The following is a 16899-nucleotide window of genomic DNA, read 5'->3' on the forward strand; positions in this document are numbered from 1 at the left end:
GGTAATAAAAATTGGTCAATTAAATTATTCAAAAATTTAGTAAGTTAATTTTGCCAGATTTTTAGTTTTTTTCTTTTACACATATACGTATTTTGTTGCTCTCAATTTATGTGAGTGAAGATTTTTTTGTACATCCGGTTATGCCGGAATAGATAACTGTAACAGACATAATAATCGACTGTTAGCTTTATCATAGATCCTGATTTCTGCTTATAAAATACCATACTGAAAGCTGAAATCGATTTAATAGGTCTTTTTACCTTCTACTGTATCACAGCTACATTGCAACTAGTCGTCTCTTCTCAAATTATTAAAGTCACGCAACAACGGGTCTTTTCCATCAATAAAAAATTCGCAATCAAATTATCTGCATTCAGAGCCTGCAAGGATTAAGATATATTTTTATCTGCTTAGACTCTAATACTTGGTTTCTTAACCAGGGATCCCGTATACTAATTTCAAGGGTAGCACATCCTGAAAAAGGTTAGACTTACAAAACATGTAAATGTGGTTTAGGTTGGCAGGGCTTATCGTTGATTTCATCCGTCGTAGCAGGCGTCGTTGCATCCTTGACCGGTTTCAGCCTTTCATTTACCATCAGAGACATATTAATCAGTTAAAAACAAAACAAAAAAAAATCACTCGACCTCTTTTAGATTCTTGGTATTACTGTATAAATATCTAATTCATCAAACAATAAAGCCCAATAATTGCAACAGAAAATATATTTACTTCTAGTATGAAGACCATTGAAGACGATGGTCTAGGACAGGGGTCGGCAACCCGCGGCTCTTCTATTCAAATTTTGTGGCTCTTCAGCCTTCAAAATAAATTGTATATTTCAATTTTATTGAAACAAATGAAGTAAAGATATTTTTTCAAAAAGAATTTAAAATGTGATTGATTTGAAATTGAATAGAATTATATTAAAATACGAAATATATAGGACTTAGGACCATTTTCATTCAAACTCAGGTTTAGTTATTATTTATTTGTTTATTTACTTTGCAATATGTGAAAGTAAATATATAAAACATTTAAATGTTATTGAATATCATAAAATAATAATTTATGAATACAAATGATCTTCAGAGTTGTTTACACTATCATCCTTGCGGCTCTTGGTAAGATTTATTAAAATTATTTAAGATAAAATGGTTCTCTACTTGAAATAGGTTGCCCACCCTGGTCTAGGAGAAGAAGAAGAGAAGAGAAAGAAGGAAAAATAGAAGGAAATAATTGCATTTATCCATTAGGTTCCTCTTCCCTAATCTTTTTTATCCTGAATATCCCATGAGACAATTTTCATGTCTAGAACCCTCTAGAATAATAATTATTATACCAACATCCCAGCCACTTCATTCTGACTTCAGGCTGCACTATCGTAGTATGTCTGTAAAAGGAGATGACTCTAAGGAGATTATTAGAAGTTACATAAAATCAATTTACAACAATACACTTAGGAAATAGCGTTTTGAATTCATATGACTTGTTTTTTTGTGAATACCTTATTTTGGAAAATACCCATAATAGGTTTAATTTCAAAAAGCTTATTGAAAACTAGACAAAAGCTTCATTTTTTAAACGGAAATTGCTATTTTCGATTGCAAAGGGCAATTTCATCACCTTCACCAACTTCATGTAGATTCCGCAACTTAAAAAGCATCCGAAAGATAGGATTCTCTCATCTAGAAGAGACTCTTTCTTATTCGATTCCAGGTTGGGCTTTCTCTAAGATTTTCTGTACTGCACGGAAGGCGGTTGTAATGAGAGAGTGCAGTGTCCGGTTTAGGCATAGAACTGAGGTACCAGTCGTTTTATGCGCCTTATTTCTTTTATTTTAATTTTTTTTTAAGTAACATAACTAAATAAAGCAGACCAAGCTGTTTCAGGATGTTGATTTGCACTTTGTAAATGTGTCTACATAAACCTGAAAGACCTGCCAAGGTTTAATTTATGTTTGTAGCCGTTAGTAGAACGATTTATGAAAATCATTGGCTTATTGTTTGTAGAGATGATTTTAAAACTAGTTTCATACTTTTTGAAAATACAATTAATTATCGTAAAATACAACGCAACTCTTGTCCAAGAAAAGCAGATATGGCCAACTTAGGCCACTAAATGGGCACAAATACTGGCAGAGTTCTAATATGTATTGTGGTGCTGGGTTCGATTCCCGGTCTTAGGCCTGGGATTTTATTTAATGATTAATACAAGAAATTTACAGTAAAGTATGTTTGCTAGCCGCCTCTGTCCACGACACCTAATTGGTAGTTGGACGTTAAGCCCCGCCTGAAAAAATAGGCGATTACTTTACTTTACTGTTACTTACTTACTAGCAGAGTTAGAAGTTTACATTCTCCTAAAATTAGAAAAAAAGAGAATCTAATCGCACTGTCGAGAGAACACAAACTGCTAGACCGAATTCACGAACATAACGAAACCATTCCTCTAATATGTGCCTTGATCCAAAAACTCTAGCGAGTTAACTCAAAATTTCGTGATACCATTGGCAACAAAGTTCCCAAAATGCTTAGAGAAAGGAAATGGTCGCATGGCCATTTGATTTCTCAACAATCAACCAATCACGGATCGTACATTTAGCAATATTTAGGATGAGTGTCGAAAGAGATTAGGGCAAACTTTAAGTGGGATAGATAGAGTTTATCCAACAAATGAAGCAACAGATATGGACTGGCTTCAGGGTTAGCCGCAAATCACAGTCTCAAACAAGAGATCAAAGGTAAATTTTTCTTCAGGATTTAGGATAGGAAGAGGAAGGTTTTAGGACCTTCCTAATCTAGAGAACTAAAAGTAAATTGACCTAAAAACATACAGCATGATGTTTTAAGCCCAGTGCAGGAGTTTTAAAGATCGCATATTATTTCAATATTCCTATTACACTAAATGGCGTTTAAGTAAAGCGACGAATAGTTAGAAATTTAAAAGCAAACCATGTGCTAAAAAAAAATCATTATTTTCGATTGAAAATTCCTAAATGTTAACCTAAAAAAACTAAAACATGTTTTCACATGAAATTTAGAGAATTTACATATTTTTCCAAGAGATAATAATTGTAATAATTTAGAAATTGTAGGGAAAAATGTTATGGTTTGGAACAAGCAATAGCTATATAAAAGTGTTTACTCTAAAGTTTATTCGCCTCATATTGATTCAAGTGGTTAGTCATTTATAGCAAGACAGTATTTACACAGGCTGCTTTCATCACAGCAGAAGTTCCTCGCAAAAGGAACTTAAATGAATCATTCAGCTCGCTTGGTACATAGTGAATCAAATATCTAAGCCAATGAGATGCAAAATTAAGTTGAAGTAAAGAAATTTTTCCATGTCATGGATAATATACGTACTTTTTATTAAAATCAATGTTTAAGAATTTAGATAAACAGTAAAACTGAGCTTTTAAATGTAAAACGAGTGATGCTAACCGTATGTAAGGATTAAAGAGGGCTTCATAAAGAAAGAAAAAGATGCCGGAAGAATGTGTATGATCTTTACTGGCTTCCTGCTTAAGAGAAATAATATGCATTATGGTTATGTATGGGTGATACATAATTGAGAAGCTGAATTCATTATTATTTAACGTCACCCCTTCGTATAGCAAGTTATACTTTAACTACAGGTTAAAAAATGTATTATTTAAATATCTACATTCTTACATTGTTGTACTGGCAGCGTATCCTAGCAACCGACTCCAGTCCAACTATTGTCAACGACCTCTTGCATTATAGAAATCCGTTTTATATTTTACAAGTAGATCTGCACAAAACACCTTCTTCAAGTTCAATTGTCCAGCAATGGCACAAATTTTCATCAAAATTATAAAATGACAACACTTGAATGGAATTTTTAGGATTTAATTATTTAATTAAAGCTATTCCATGAGTTCCGTGTCCTATTGGATGAAGCCTCATAGCCATAAGTGAAGGTACAAGATATTTGTTAGCCATTATTAAAGTTAGTTATTAAGAATTTTAAAAATTTGCTTTTGCTAACATTCCTTTGAAGTATAAACAAATTGATTCAAATCGAATTCGTCATTGTAACGAGGTTTGCAGAAACAAAATCGGTTTGAACCCTATCTCTTATTACCAAGTTTCTATTCTCAACACTCTAACTCATAATCTTTCTTTCAACTCCCAACATTTGATTCATATTTAATTCTTATCACTATAGAAAAAGAATCTTCCCACTTCTTCTGGAATTTTCTGGGTAAAGTTACAAATAAAAGGCGTAGTTTAATCCCTTTAAAAAGTTTAAATGAAATCAAAAAAATCGTTTGTGAAAAAAATAACCAAAAATCGATTCGATAAAGGTGCACTACCGATCTGCCGATTTTTCTTCAAATTTAAAAATTCATTCTCATTAAAGATAACGATTGGAATCGTTTGTGAAAAAATCCTTAAAAAAAAAACTGAATAATTGATTCATTATAATAGAATTCTCTGGTAACAAATAAGCGGAATTTTTAATTTTCCGTTTTTAAATTTCGGTGGGCACACAAACAGTGGATCACCTTTTGTGGGATTGTACCTGCTTGCTGCCTTCGAGAACGATTCCGATGCGACAAACACTAAGTTATCAAGATGGCCTCATCGCAAGTCACTTACTGTTTAATATAGCCTGTAAATATAGCGTGAATTCTACACGCACTCATACGAGTTCACATACTCAAACCTTATCTGTAAAAACCATTTTTTCGGATTAATGGTATCTAACAACTAAGCAAAAAACTGAAAACTTTTTAAATCTGAACGATTACAATACTTCTCTCTATTACCAGCAAAGTAAGAGCATGTACAAATACTGTTTATGTACAATGGTTTCCCATGTTATTGCAAACTTACGATTTAGTGTTCTTAATTTGTTTCTAGGTGTGTAGATGTTACAAATGCAAGTGTAGCCTAAAACGAAAAGGTGTACTAATTGAAGGCAATTTACAATGATATATTCCGTCTTTTGGGTCATAAAAATTTAGAATCAATAATTAAATATTTCATTAGTTTTAAAAGTTCTTTTTTGAAACAAAAATAAACTCTAAGCTTAGCCTGACCTTCCTGAAGTAAAATGTCAAGCTTTTCAACATTTCGCCAGCGAAGTCTTCTTCAAGCAGAAATAAGCAAAATAAAATATGCATTGATAAATTAAAATGTGTATTTTTTAAGCATAAAAAAGAAGAATTTTAGCATAAATATATAATTAATTCAATCAGTGAGTAAATCTGCAGCAATCTGCTATATTAAAACCTTGATTTATTTACGTGCGCTTATTTAGTTTTATTGAATTTGATAATCATCAGTGGGCATTATTCTGAATTATTTAGTTTGCAAAATTAGTCTCATCTGTAATTGCAACTGATTTTTTACTAAAGCATTTATTTTGTTTTTCACCAACAAGTTGGATGTCATGTTGGTACAAACAAAAGAAGAACGACGAGACTTAATTTTGATCATGCTGGCTGTGCAATATAGGTGGCAACTTTGGTAAACAAGTCATGCATGCAAGCACAATGTAACTGAAATGTTTGTTTGTATTGTTTTGTTTTTTCACTGAAGGTAAAATATAAAATCATTTTTCATTTTCTGACATACCGCCATATATCATATATATGTGTACTTCGTTTTAGGAAATACAGAATCAGGAACTTCATAGGGTGTATCTTGGAAATCTTCTCCTACCTCACTTATAGAGGGGTTTACTTATTCTGAATGTAGCTTTCTAAAAACAAAAATATCATTTGGAAATAATAAACTACGTGTTACTTTAATGAAAACTAAAAAATGGTGAATAATTAAAACAGTCCAGCAACCAATATGTACAAGCAATTAATGAACATATGATAATGCATATCAAAGCCTAACCGAAGCTTATCATTCATGCACTGAGTCATCTACACAATGTTCCATTATATGCTCTAGGATATGATGTGCAAAGTTTGTATATTATGTACAGGTTACCACGTCATCAGTGTACATAAACATTGACTAGGTAATGTTCATAAATAAATTAGTTTATGCATTTTAAAATCTTGTTAAATAATAAATTTAATTGTTATCCAACGTTATCAAGACCAACATTGATGTTAATCTTACAAGATCCAAATGTGTTACAACACAGTTATAAATTGTTTGACTAAAACTAGTTTAAACTTTTAAGTGTTAAACTTGTCTCAGGTTCTTCTCTCAGGTGAACTATTATCTCCAAAAACAGTTTCTAAAATGTGATAATAGTAAATTGTCATGATGCTAACATGTTGAAAATTATGGTTCCTAAAATACACTGCTCCACAAAAAAAGTGGCGCACTTTAAAAATGCGTTATTTTTTTTTCTCTGTAACTTTTTTATTCTACATTTAATTTAGTTAGCAAATATAAGAAGTATAAAGTTACGGGAGGGCTAAAATAAAAAAAAAATGATCTAAAAGAAATGAAAACCTTTAATTTAACAAAAAAGTACTTCCCAGCAAAAAATGAATTTGAAAAAAAAAGTATTTCTTCCGATTAAAAAAAGAGAAAAAGAATTTTAGTGACGTGTATTGCTCGCATTTCTGCATCCAATCTCCTCGGCATACTCCTTATTAAATTTCTCACGAAATCTTGTGTTAATTCCTCCCATATCTCCACCAGAGCACCTCGCAACTCTTCTAAGCTCCTGGGAGGATTATTTCTCCATCTTAATCGCCTACCCAGCTCATCCCAAAGATGTTCAATTGGCTCTTGGTCGATCCGAACCTTGTCTGCGAGTGCAGAGGCCTGTCTCCTGGTAACAATGGATGGCTCTACGGACGGTGGTCTCAGGCAACCCTAACGTTCGTGCTGCGTACCGCTGACTCCGTCCATCCTCAACTAATGCAATAATACGGGCCACTTGCTCTGCTGTAATTCAGAGTTTGCAATGCTTTCAGCTTGAAAAAAGTCGAAACGCAACTGTAGAGGTCAATAAATTTATTTACTGTTGAAATAAAGTTCATGTTGTTGTTTACACAAAAAGACTGAAGGGGATTAAACGAGGAATTGCTTCTCTATTTACGTGAAACTTAGGACCTTGATTCGATTAATTGTTTCCTGACAGTTTATGAAAATAATTAAAACTAATAATCTTTGCCCAAAATGTGATAAAACAAAAAATAAACGCTTTTTTCAAAGTGCGCCACTTTTTTTGTAGAGCAGTTTATATACATATAAACATTTTTTTAAAATAACGTAATCAACCAAAAGTCAGCAAAATTTATTAGCGAAAAAAGCGGTAATTTCATATTCAGAAGGAGTTTTAATGTAGTCCAAGATATGGAATAACATAACTCCGATACTACAAAATAATAACATTAAAACTCTTTAAAGAAAGCAAGGAAATATGAACGTCAAATTCTGCTTTCGAAAACTGCTTCAAAGAATATCTTTATTCTTGCTTTCCACCGTTAAATTTGAACAGCCCCAGTACTTAATTTAAAATACAAATTTTAAAAAAAGTTTTAATGAAGAAGAATTTCCAGAATTTCAGTTTTTTTTCTAGATCTCTGCAATTACCTTTTAAACTTCATCTAGAAAACGAAACTCTTAAATAAAAGCATTACTTGAACAGTAAGTGAAAATTAACTACTGTTTGTTTTTTTTTGACAGAACGATATTTTAAACTGAGGCACTGACATTACAAGATAAATAAGAAAATTTATTGTTGCAGACTAATGAAAGATATAAATTAAGCTGTTGTTGTATACGTATGAACCCTAATAATTTTTGTCTCTTGTATTTAGAGTAAAATATTTCCTTCTTGAAAATTACAAAATCTACTCGAGTTTTCTGGTAAATTACAGTCTTTTTTTTCGCTTTTATTTCACTACAAAAAACATATCATCCACACTAGCAGCAGAAGGTCTTTCGAACTATCTAATCAAATCAAATAAATGCCTCCAAAAAATCATCAACAAAAGTATTGCTTTCTAGGCCACTGGTTCTTAACTGGTGTTCCGCGAATATGGTCCAAGTGTTCCGCGAAATTTCAATTTTAAATGAATTAAAAATTAGAAACTTAAGAAAGATTCGAAAACAAAAAATCGTTCCTTTTTTTTTAAATTTGAATTTTCTACTACCAAAGCTGGCCGATCTTTAAAAGTCAGTCTTTTACAACATTTGTTATTTGTAGCAACGTACTTTTATGTTCATTATTTGATTAATTCCATTTTCAGAATTTATTTTTTAAAACTATGTAATAATTTATCCTTTTTAATTTTAATTAATATATTATATATCTTTTTTGAAAATTATATTCGATTTTTTATTATTCATTAATTTTAAGTTCTTGCTAAATACCGAATTTCAAATTTTTTAATGTTAGTGTTCCGCGAGAAAAATATGTACATAATTGTGTTCCGCGTCTTTGAAAAAGTTAAGAACCACTGTTCTAGACTTAATGATTGTGAAGTTATAATATATTTTATTTTTGTAATTTAAAGAATGTTACTTTACCAAATTATCATCTGCTAATTTATTTTATATTCATATCTCATATTTACATCTGATATTAATGAGTTCAACTTTATAAAGGACGTGATTAACGAGGAGGCAACCATTCAACGACTGCTATTTTGCATAGGGAAAGCTGCCTCAACGATTCTCTACATTCACAAACGGAATGAGATTCTTTTACAAGCTGCCAGTCTGAGAAAATAAAAAAAGTTACTTATCTTTAAGGTTCTCCTTAGCGTTGGAAAAAATTCACGCCAGAAAATCGAGGAAAGTAGCGCTAACTACATGTGGAACAATCTTTAGCACTTTCAACTGTAGTAAAAAAAAAATAAATCAGGAAACTCCTTTTCTACTCCAACGAGGCCAAACGTTAGGCTAGATTTGCGCAATAAACTCCAATCATGTTTAAATCCCTTAAACCAAGTCTCATACACTCTCTCTGGAAATGTCTAACGACGCCTAAAGCGACGAAAGTCACGAAATTGCCTACCAGTATTACACTCTTTTTGAACAAATTTCTGTTTTTAATAAAAATGTCCCAGTCCTAGTGTACTAAAACTAAATATGGATTCCACACTTAAACATTTTTTTTTTTTTTTACAATTAAAACATCCTTTCAAGTTTGAAGACAATTTGAATTGGAGGAAGTCCATAATAAATATTGGAAGGAAATAGGTAAGCCAAAGCCAAAGCCAGATGGCTACTATGGATGGCCAGATAACTGCCGATCCATAATAGTATTAATTTTGTACTAAGAGTATGAATTTTTATCAGTTAAGTTCATGCTCCATTTTCTTATTTATTTTATACGAATAGTATACAAATTAAAAACTCAACTTTTTTTTTTGGATCAATAGAAAATTTAGACTAGAAAACGTTATACAAGATTACTCGCAATAAGATCTAAGTACTAATCTAATGGAATTTCCACGTGAATATGTTTTGAGATTTACTAGATATTACAAAATCCATTTTTTTTTTTTTTTTTTGGCGCATCAACAGCTGAGGTCATTAGCGCCCGGAGCTTTTTCCAGTGCACTGCCGGCCTCCGGACAGTGTTCTCTCGTTACAGACAACACTGTCCATCACCGGACAGTGAGCTGTAAGAAGCTCCTAGGAAGAGAAAATCTAAGGGTCAGCTGCTGGATTCGAACCCGGGACCTCCGCGTGGGAGTCCAGTATGCTAACCTCATAGCTAATCCCTTCCCTCGAAAATCCATTTTATAATGCCTTTTAATATTTTGTTAAAATGTTATTATTCCGAACATACATATGTTTGTTACAAGATGTAGCTTACTTTGACTTTTTCATTGCATTTTCCACGTAGCTGTTTTAGACATTATTTTGAAACTAAGTTGACTTTTCTTGACATCAAAATGTAAATAGAATCTGCTCAAACAACAAGAGGTAAGCTAAAAGTTTTTTATTCCATAATATCTTTTATATAAAAATATAATAATATCTTTTGATAACAAATTTCGAAAATAAATTCGTTCGTTTTTAATGCTATCTTTATAAACATTTTTTTATTTTTCATTAAGGTGAACATCGTAATTTAAAAAATAATTGACTAAAAGAGTCGTCAAATGTTTATTTAGCAACTAGTGTTCAGGAATTCGACAATAACTTGAACAATATTGGGCAAGTTGTATTATTACTTTGGGCCAAATAACCAGCTAGCTAAAGAGTGAATCACAATAAAGGGATGCAATAATAAAGTGTTGTACATTTCCTCCCAGTCAATAAAACTTTATTAAAAAGTTTCCAAGTATTTGAATTGCATTTCTATAAAGTCAAATTTTTATTAGAAAACAAATTTTAAAAACGTTAACTCTCGTCCGAGGTTTTTCTCACTGCAATATTTACAATTAAATTTCATTTAAAGTTATTAGTATTATTACAAATTCTAGTCGTCGTTTTAATACAGCAAAGTTCATGTTTGTAAAGCGATGCTTCTTTGAAGAGATCTTGACATCTCAGTCACAACCCACTAGACTCCTCATTAAATAATTGTTTAATGAAAGAAGATTCAAACAGAAGTCAAAATATTTATTAAAAGGATTTTATTAAAGATCTGTGATTAGCAAACTGAATTCCTACGCGAAGATCCCGAGTTCTAATCCTGTTGCTGGCGCTTAGATTCTCTTTTCTAACAGCTTTTTTACAACTATCCAAAGCCGGCATTGCAAAAAGCAATGAGCGCCAATTGCCTCAGATGTTGGCACGTCTTGAATTAACAAAAAATAAAAATGAAAAGTAAACCAAGATCAAAGGAATCTGATGATGCCTTTATCAAGAAAATCACGGACATTTCAACAAAAAAATTATCGTGTAGGTAACAGAAAGAAATTGAATATACGTATTACTTTTCCACAGTAATTCATGATACAGTCGACTCTCGATAATTCGAAACTCGATAATTCGAATTTTTCGATAATTCGAACTCTACAGCTGCTAACTTCGGTAAATCGAAAAAATGCAGTGTATTTAGATACGCTCGATAATTCGAAATCCTTTTCTTACCAACAGGGGGAGAGAAGGCTCTATAATTCGAACGAGGCCACCTTCCCCTCTTTATAATTCGAATTTTCCCTAGTAATGTTTACTTCTCATTTTCCGCTTATTGTTCATTTCCTGCGTAATGTTTCCCTCCTTACAGCCCAGTTTAACTTTCCAGTTTTCTTTCTTAGTTTGTCACGATGGGAAGTACGTCTCCCTTACTGTGTCCGACCAAAGAAAAAATTATCGCGGCCGTGGAAAGTGGTTCGAAAAGAAAAAGATATCGCCAAAACTTTCAATATTCCACCATCAACGCTTTCCACAATTCTAAGTCAAGCCACATTGAAACAAATAACTGTTCTTCATTTTCTTAATTAAGTACATATGTATGTTATTATTTATTGAAATGTTAATACATACTCTTTAACAAAAACTTACAGTTTAAAATGTTAAGTATAAGGGTTGATTAAACGCCAAAAGGTACACAAATCAGCAAGCACCCAAAATTTCATTAATTCTTCATTAATATTTAAGTAATTTTACTGCATTAATATTCATTAATATTTTTTAGAATTTATTAGATGTCACAGACCCTTATGCTGGCCACTTCATTTATAATATTTTTTTGTTATAATTATGATAAATCACACATATGTACATGCATGTTAAAGTAGAAAAAGACAAAGTTAGAGTAGGCTACTGTCTTGAATTCGTCTTACCGAAATATTCGAGAGCACAAATAACACACAGTTATAACAAGTAGATTATTCAACAACAATTATTGATTTCTCTATTTTAATTTAATTTTACTTATAGTAAAATACTGGAATAATTAGCTGTCCTAAAAATAACATATCTTATTTACTTTATTTTACATATTACATTTTTTTTTATAAAAAAAAGTTTTGAATTTTTTAGCCTCATAATTTTTTTTTATTTTTTATAACGTTTTCCTTTTTAACCTGTAATTAACAGTTTGATTATTATAAATAACTAGATATTACAGTCAATCTACAGTGCTACTTGAACAAATATTTTGTAGACGAAAATGGCCAGCATAAGGGTCTGTGACATCTAATAAATTCTAAAAAATATTAATGAATATTAATGCAGTAAAATTACTTAAATATTAATGAAGAATTAATGAAATTTTGGGTGCTTGCTGATTTGTGTACCTTTTGGCGTTTAATCAACCCTTATACTTAACATTTTAAACTGTAAGTTTTTGTTAAAGAGATTTTTGTACCTTTTGGATAGATTTTCCTTTTTGTCTATTTTACAAAGTTACATATCTGCTTTACAGATTTTTTTAAATTTGGAATAAGCAATTCTATCATTATAACCTGATAAGATGGTAAGTCGGAACCGTAACTACCACTAGAGAGATCTTTTTAAAGAATGATTATCGTTAAGGTCCCCCAAACCATCCTCAGTAACAACTTTTCTTGAAAAAGCGTTTTGAATAACATAGGAAGGTATTTGTGCGTGAATAGCAAAATTAAACTGCGATTTCATTACTTCCTTTTAAGAGGAGTAAGAAAAATAAACTGCGATTGCAGAACTTCTAGGCAAAGAGGCAAAGATTTTTTAATCGAACGACAATTCATTGATTTAAATCTGTTCACTCATTGATAATTTAAACGATTGCAGTACTTCCTCTTAGTAGGTGCAAGAGCATCAGCAATGTAGAGGAGCTTTAACCACTTATTCGAGCTGAATTTTATCAAAATCAAACTAAGCGTTATAGAAATATTGGTAATAATAGTTTTAGAAAGGGCCTTATTTGGGTGGGGCAAACTCCCCTCCTTATGAGGCACGGCGTCGAGACTTTTAAAGTGCAAATCTGTACAAAATTTCGATTCGAATGACATTTCATTCATGAAAATCGGTTCACGTGTCGATAATTTGAAACGATTCCTATACATCCCCTTAACAAGTGTAAGAGCTGATCGCCGCTTTAATGTTACGTAGGGGAGCCCTAACCCTATCATCCTACCAAATTTTATCAAAATCGGGCCAAGATTTACAGAGTAATTAGTAATAATAATTTTGGAGGGGGCCTTACATAAAGGGGGCTAACTCCTCTCCCATACGATGTACAGGGTCGAGACCCCCAAAAGGCACATCTACATAAAATTCCGAATCGAATGACACCTCATTCATGAAAATCGGTTCACGCGTTTAGGCGCTACGTTGTTTACAAAAAAGGTAACAACAAGAACAAGAACAAGAACAAGAACAAGAAGAAGAACAAGAACAAGAACATTTTTTGAAAAAGCGGTTTTTGCTCATTTTCGGCAACTTTTTTCTCGAAACCTATTAGATCTGGGTGGTTGCAAAAAAATTACAGTTATGAAGGAGGGTTTGGAGTAAGATTTAAAGAAAATTTGGGAATTTTATCTTTTATAGAAAAAGAGAAAAAAATTGTCAAAGTTGGGTGTTTTTCAACGTTACGCTTTTTCGTGCAGTTTTTGATGGTCAACCCTTATACAACTGTCCTACCGGACAGTTTTAATGTAATTTTTTTGTTCTTTTTTATCGTTTTCATTATTTTTACTTTTTTACTTGAGGCTATACAGGGTGTCCCAAGCTATATGGATAACGACTTTTTCTCGGAAACTACGATAGTTAAAAAAAAACTAAAAAACACGTGTTTCCTTAGTTTTTTGTTAGGAATCCAAATTTACTTTGAAAATTTTTTTCGGTGCTTCCAGAAGCGAGATACAGGCACCAACTTCATTTTCTCAAATGGGAAGGTGCGGTTTTTATTTCAGAAATAGATTCCTCTGTTTTTTTAAAGAAAAATTTACTCGAACGGTTTTTTTCTGTGAGTGATATTTTACAAGTTATGAATGAAAACATGATTCTTATAAGAAATGTCAAAATGATAATATTATAACGGTTTTTTGATTAAATAAAAAGAAAAGTACTATTTTAGTATAAATTTTATTCCTCATTAATATTACCAGAACATGCTCGAACTGGCCTCCACCATTAGAGATGCATAAGACATGCTCTTTCCTGCCAATTGCCCCTTACTGCCAAAGAAATAGTTTCGGCTTTAACCGAGTTACAAGTATCTATTATTCTCTGCTTTAGTTCATCGACAGATGCAATCCGGGCTTGATTCTGATGCACCTAGATTTAGAAATGCTTTTCGATAAGCAGAAATAAGGAAAGAAAGAAAAAAGTTATGAATAATCACCTTGTTTTTCTAGTATCCTCAAAGGAAATAGTCCATAGGGGTCAAATCCGGTGAGAGAGGTGGCCACTGAATAGCCTCCGTGATGGATATAACACCATCAGGCATGTAAAGAGATATCTCGATAGGAAATTTGAAGGGCTATCAAAAAGCATTTCTAAATCTAGGTGCATCAGAATCAAGGCGGGATTGCATCTGTAGATGAACTAAAGCAGTGAATAATAGATACTTGTAACTCGGTTAAAGCCGAATCTATTTCTTTGGCAGCAAGGGACAATTAGCAAGAAACAGCATGTCTATGCATCTCTAATGGTGGAGGCCAGTTCGAGCATGTTCTGGTAATATTAATGAGGAGTAAAATTTATAATAAAATAGTACTTTTCTTCTTATTTAATCAAAAAACCGTTAAAATATTATCATTTTGAAATTTCTTATAAGAATCATGTTTTCATTCCTAACTTCTAAAATATCGCTCACAGAAAAAAACCGTTCAAGTAAATTTTTCTTTAAAAAAAATAGAGGAATCTATTTCTGAAATAAAAACCGCACCTTCCCATTTGAGAAAATGAAGTTGGTGCCTGTATCTCGCTTCTGGAAGCACCGAAAAAAATTTACAAAGTAAATTTGGATTTCTAACAAAAAAACTAAGGGAACACGTGTTTTTTATTTTTTTCTAGCTATCTTAGTTTCCGAGAAAAAGTCGTTATCCATATAGCTTGGGACACCCTGTATATGTCTAAAACTTAGGTAAGCTCATACGTATTTTCAATATACGTATGTACATACATATATACATAATAAAAACTCTTAATAATTCGAATTTTTTTTTCCCTTCTTGATAATTCGAAGTCTCGATAATTCGAATTTTTCTTGTAGTCCCTTGGATTTCGATTTATCGAGAGTCGACTGTATTTATTACATTAATTTTTACATGGATAAGTTTTTTGGTGTTAGTTATTACAGTAAAACTTGAAATATGTATGTATATGAATGTATACTCGTAAAATAATACAGCTGATTTTTTTTATCGAAAATTTAAACAGTACAATTAAGTTAACAAACTTAGTAAAGTTGGACTTGAGTGTACATTTGTTTTTTGCTTTCTTCCAGTGTTATCTAATAGATCTTGAGCTGTTTAGGTCATATTTACATACTCGTATATGTATTAGCAAATGTATTCACTATATTTATTTTTAATATCAGAAAAGATGAATATTTCGTTTATGAAGATTCTCTTATTTTTGCTTTCCAAAAGACAAAAATAAATATATGTCCAAAGAAGATAAACTTAGTTTGCTCATTAATAGTGAAAACGAGATTGATAATAGTTTTGATATAATTCAGGAATATTTTACTGACATAAAAAAAAGGAAATCTGTTTTACGAATGAGGTTGGTAGCATGAATGTGGGAATAAAATCTAATTTCCAGGTTTTATAAAAAAAACATTAATGAATTAAAAAATAGAAATTATCTTTTGGATGATGAGCAGAAATTAATAATAAACAAAAGAGATTATTTAAGCTCATTTATTATTGAGAATGAACAATCAGTCAGTTTGCAACATAAAATTAGACAGGCATTTAAAGAGGAGAGAATGTGTTCGAAATAATAGATATTGTGCTGGTTATTGTAGAGATTGTTGTGAATGATCTTGATTCTTTTATTATCGCCTGAAAATTGAAAATTTATAGCCTTCACCACCAAATTTACTTAACTTTATGAAAACAGACAAGAATGTTTTTTTTTTTTTATTTACGCTGTAGAAAAGCTAATTTCTCGAAATTTAGATTTTCGAGAATATGGGCAGGGAATCAATTAATTTTTTTTTAAAAAAAAGCAACTTTCTCCAGAGTGAAAATCAATTGACGTATTTCAGGGTAAGGATTTTTATATCCACATTCTTGTTAGAAAGAATGATATTGGTAGGATCTAAGATGGACTTTCTAGAATTTGAAATTCCTAATTAGTTTTCTCAGCTAATCTGTTTTATGCTTACAGTAAAACATAATATAACAGCTTTTTACAACTATCCAACTATTATGTTACATATAATTGAATTTAATTAGGTATTTTTTTTTTTTTTTTTGCGCATCAACAGCTGAGGTCATTAGCGCCCGGAGCTTTTTCCAGTGCACTGCCGGCCTCCGGACAGTGTTCTCTCGTTACAGACAACACTGTCCATCACCGGACAGTGAGCTGTAAGAAGCTCCTAGGAAGAGAAAATCTAAGGGTCAGCTGCTGGATTCGAACCCGGGTAGGTATTTTGTTTAGGTGTTTGCCCTTAAAACAAAGATAATAAATGCGTTGTCAAACATTGCATATTTCATAGTCATTTCGAGAACTTCTTTTATTACAGTGACAGCATAAAAATAATGTTTTAAACAGATGTAATTATTTGAAATCCTCGATTTTTAAAATAAGTAAATAACGTAATAGATCCTTAATACCATTAGATGAGGAACGCTTTTTTTGCACTGTATTAGGAAATTTTTTCGTAACCTTAAGTTTTATTTTTGCACTATTCATTGTGATTGTGTGAAATTGTTTATGCTAAACCCGCAAAGCTCGGGTGAATATGTACTAGTTGACATTTTTTTCTCATTTCTTAACCGGCGTTTCTCTTCTCTTGGGTTGTGTCAGGTTAAATTCTCTGTCCAATCTTCACGCCCTGCTCTGCCACCTCTTTCACGACTTTGCCTTTAGAGAGGAGATA

At 31.7% G+C, this 16899-nt stretch overlaps 1 protein-coding gene and 1 long non-coding RNA gene across 2 annotated transcripts in view; one reads left to right on the plus strand and one right to left on the minus strand.

Moving 5' to 3' along the window:
• LOC141461146 (dual specificity protein phosphatase 22) overlaps positions 1-16899 on the minus strand; it is a 64973-nt gene that overhangs the window by 44541 nt on the left and 3533 nt on the right. The window lies entirely within an intron of this gene.
• On the plus strand, positions 5439-7891 carry LOC141461084 (uncharacterized). The gene is made up of 3 exons (XR_012462590.1): positions 5439-5573; positions 5645-6006; positions 7638-7891. It is a non-coding gene; the product is annotated as an uncharacterized lncRNA (long non-coding RNA).

Source organism: Rhodnius prolixus, unplaced genomic scaffold, assembly GCF_049639745.1.
Source record: "Rhodnius prolixus isolate KJV_2025 unplaced genomic scaffold, Rpr scaffold_1, whole genome shotgun sequence".
Classification (NCBI taxonomy): domain Eukaryota; kingdom Metazoa; phylum Arthropoda; class Insecta; order Hemiptera; family Reduviidae; genus Rhodnius; species Rhodnius prolixus.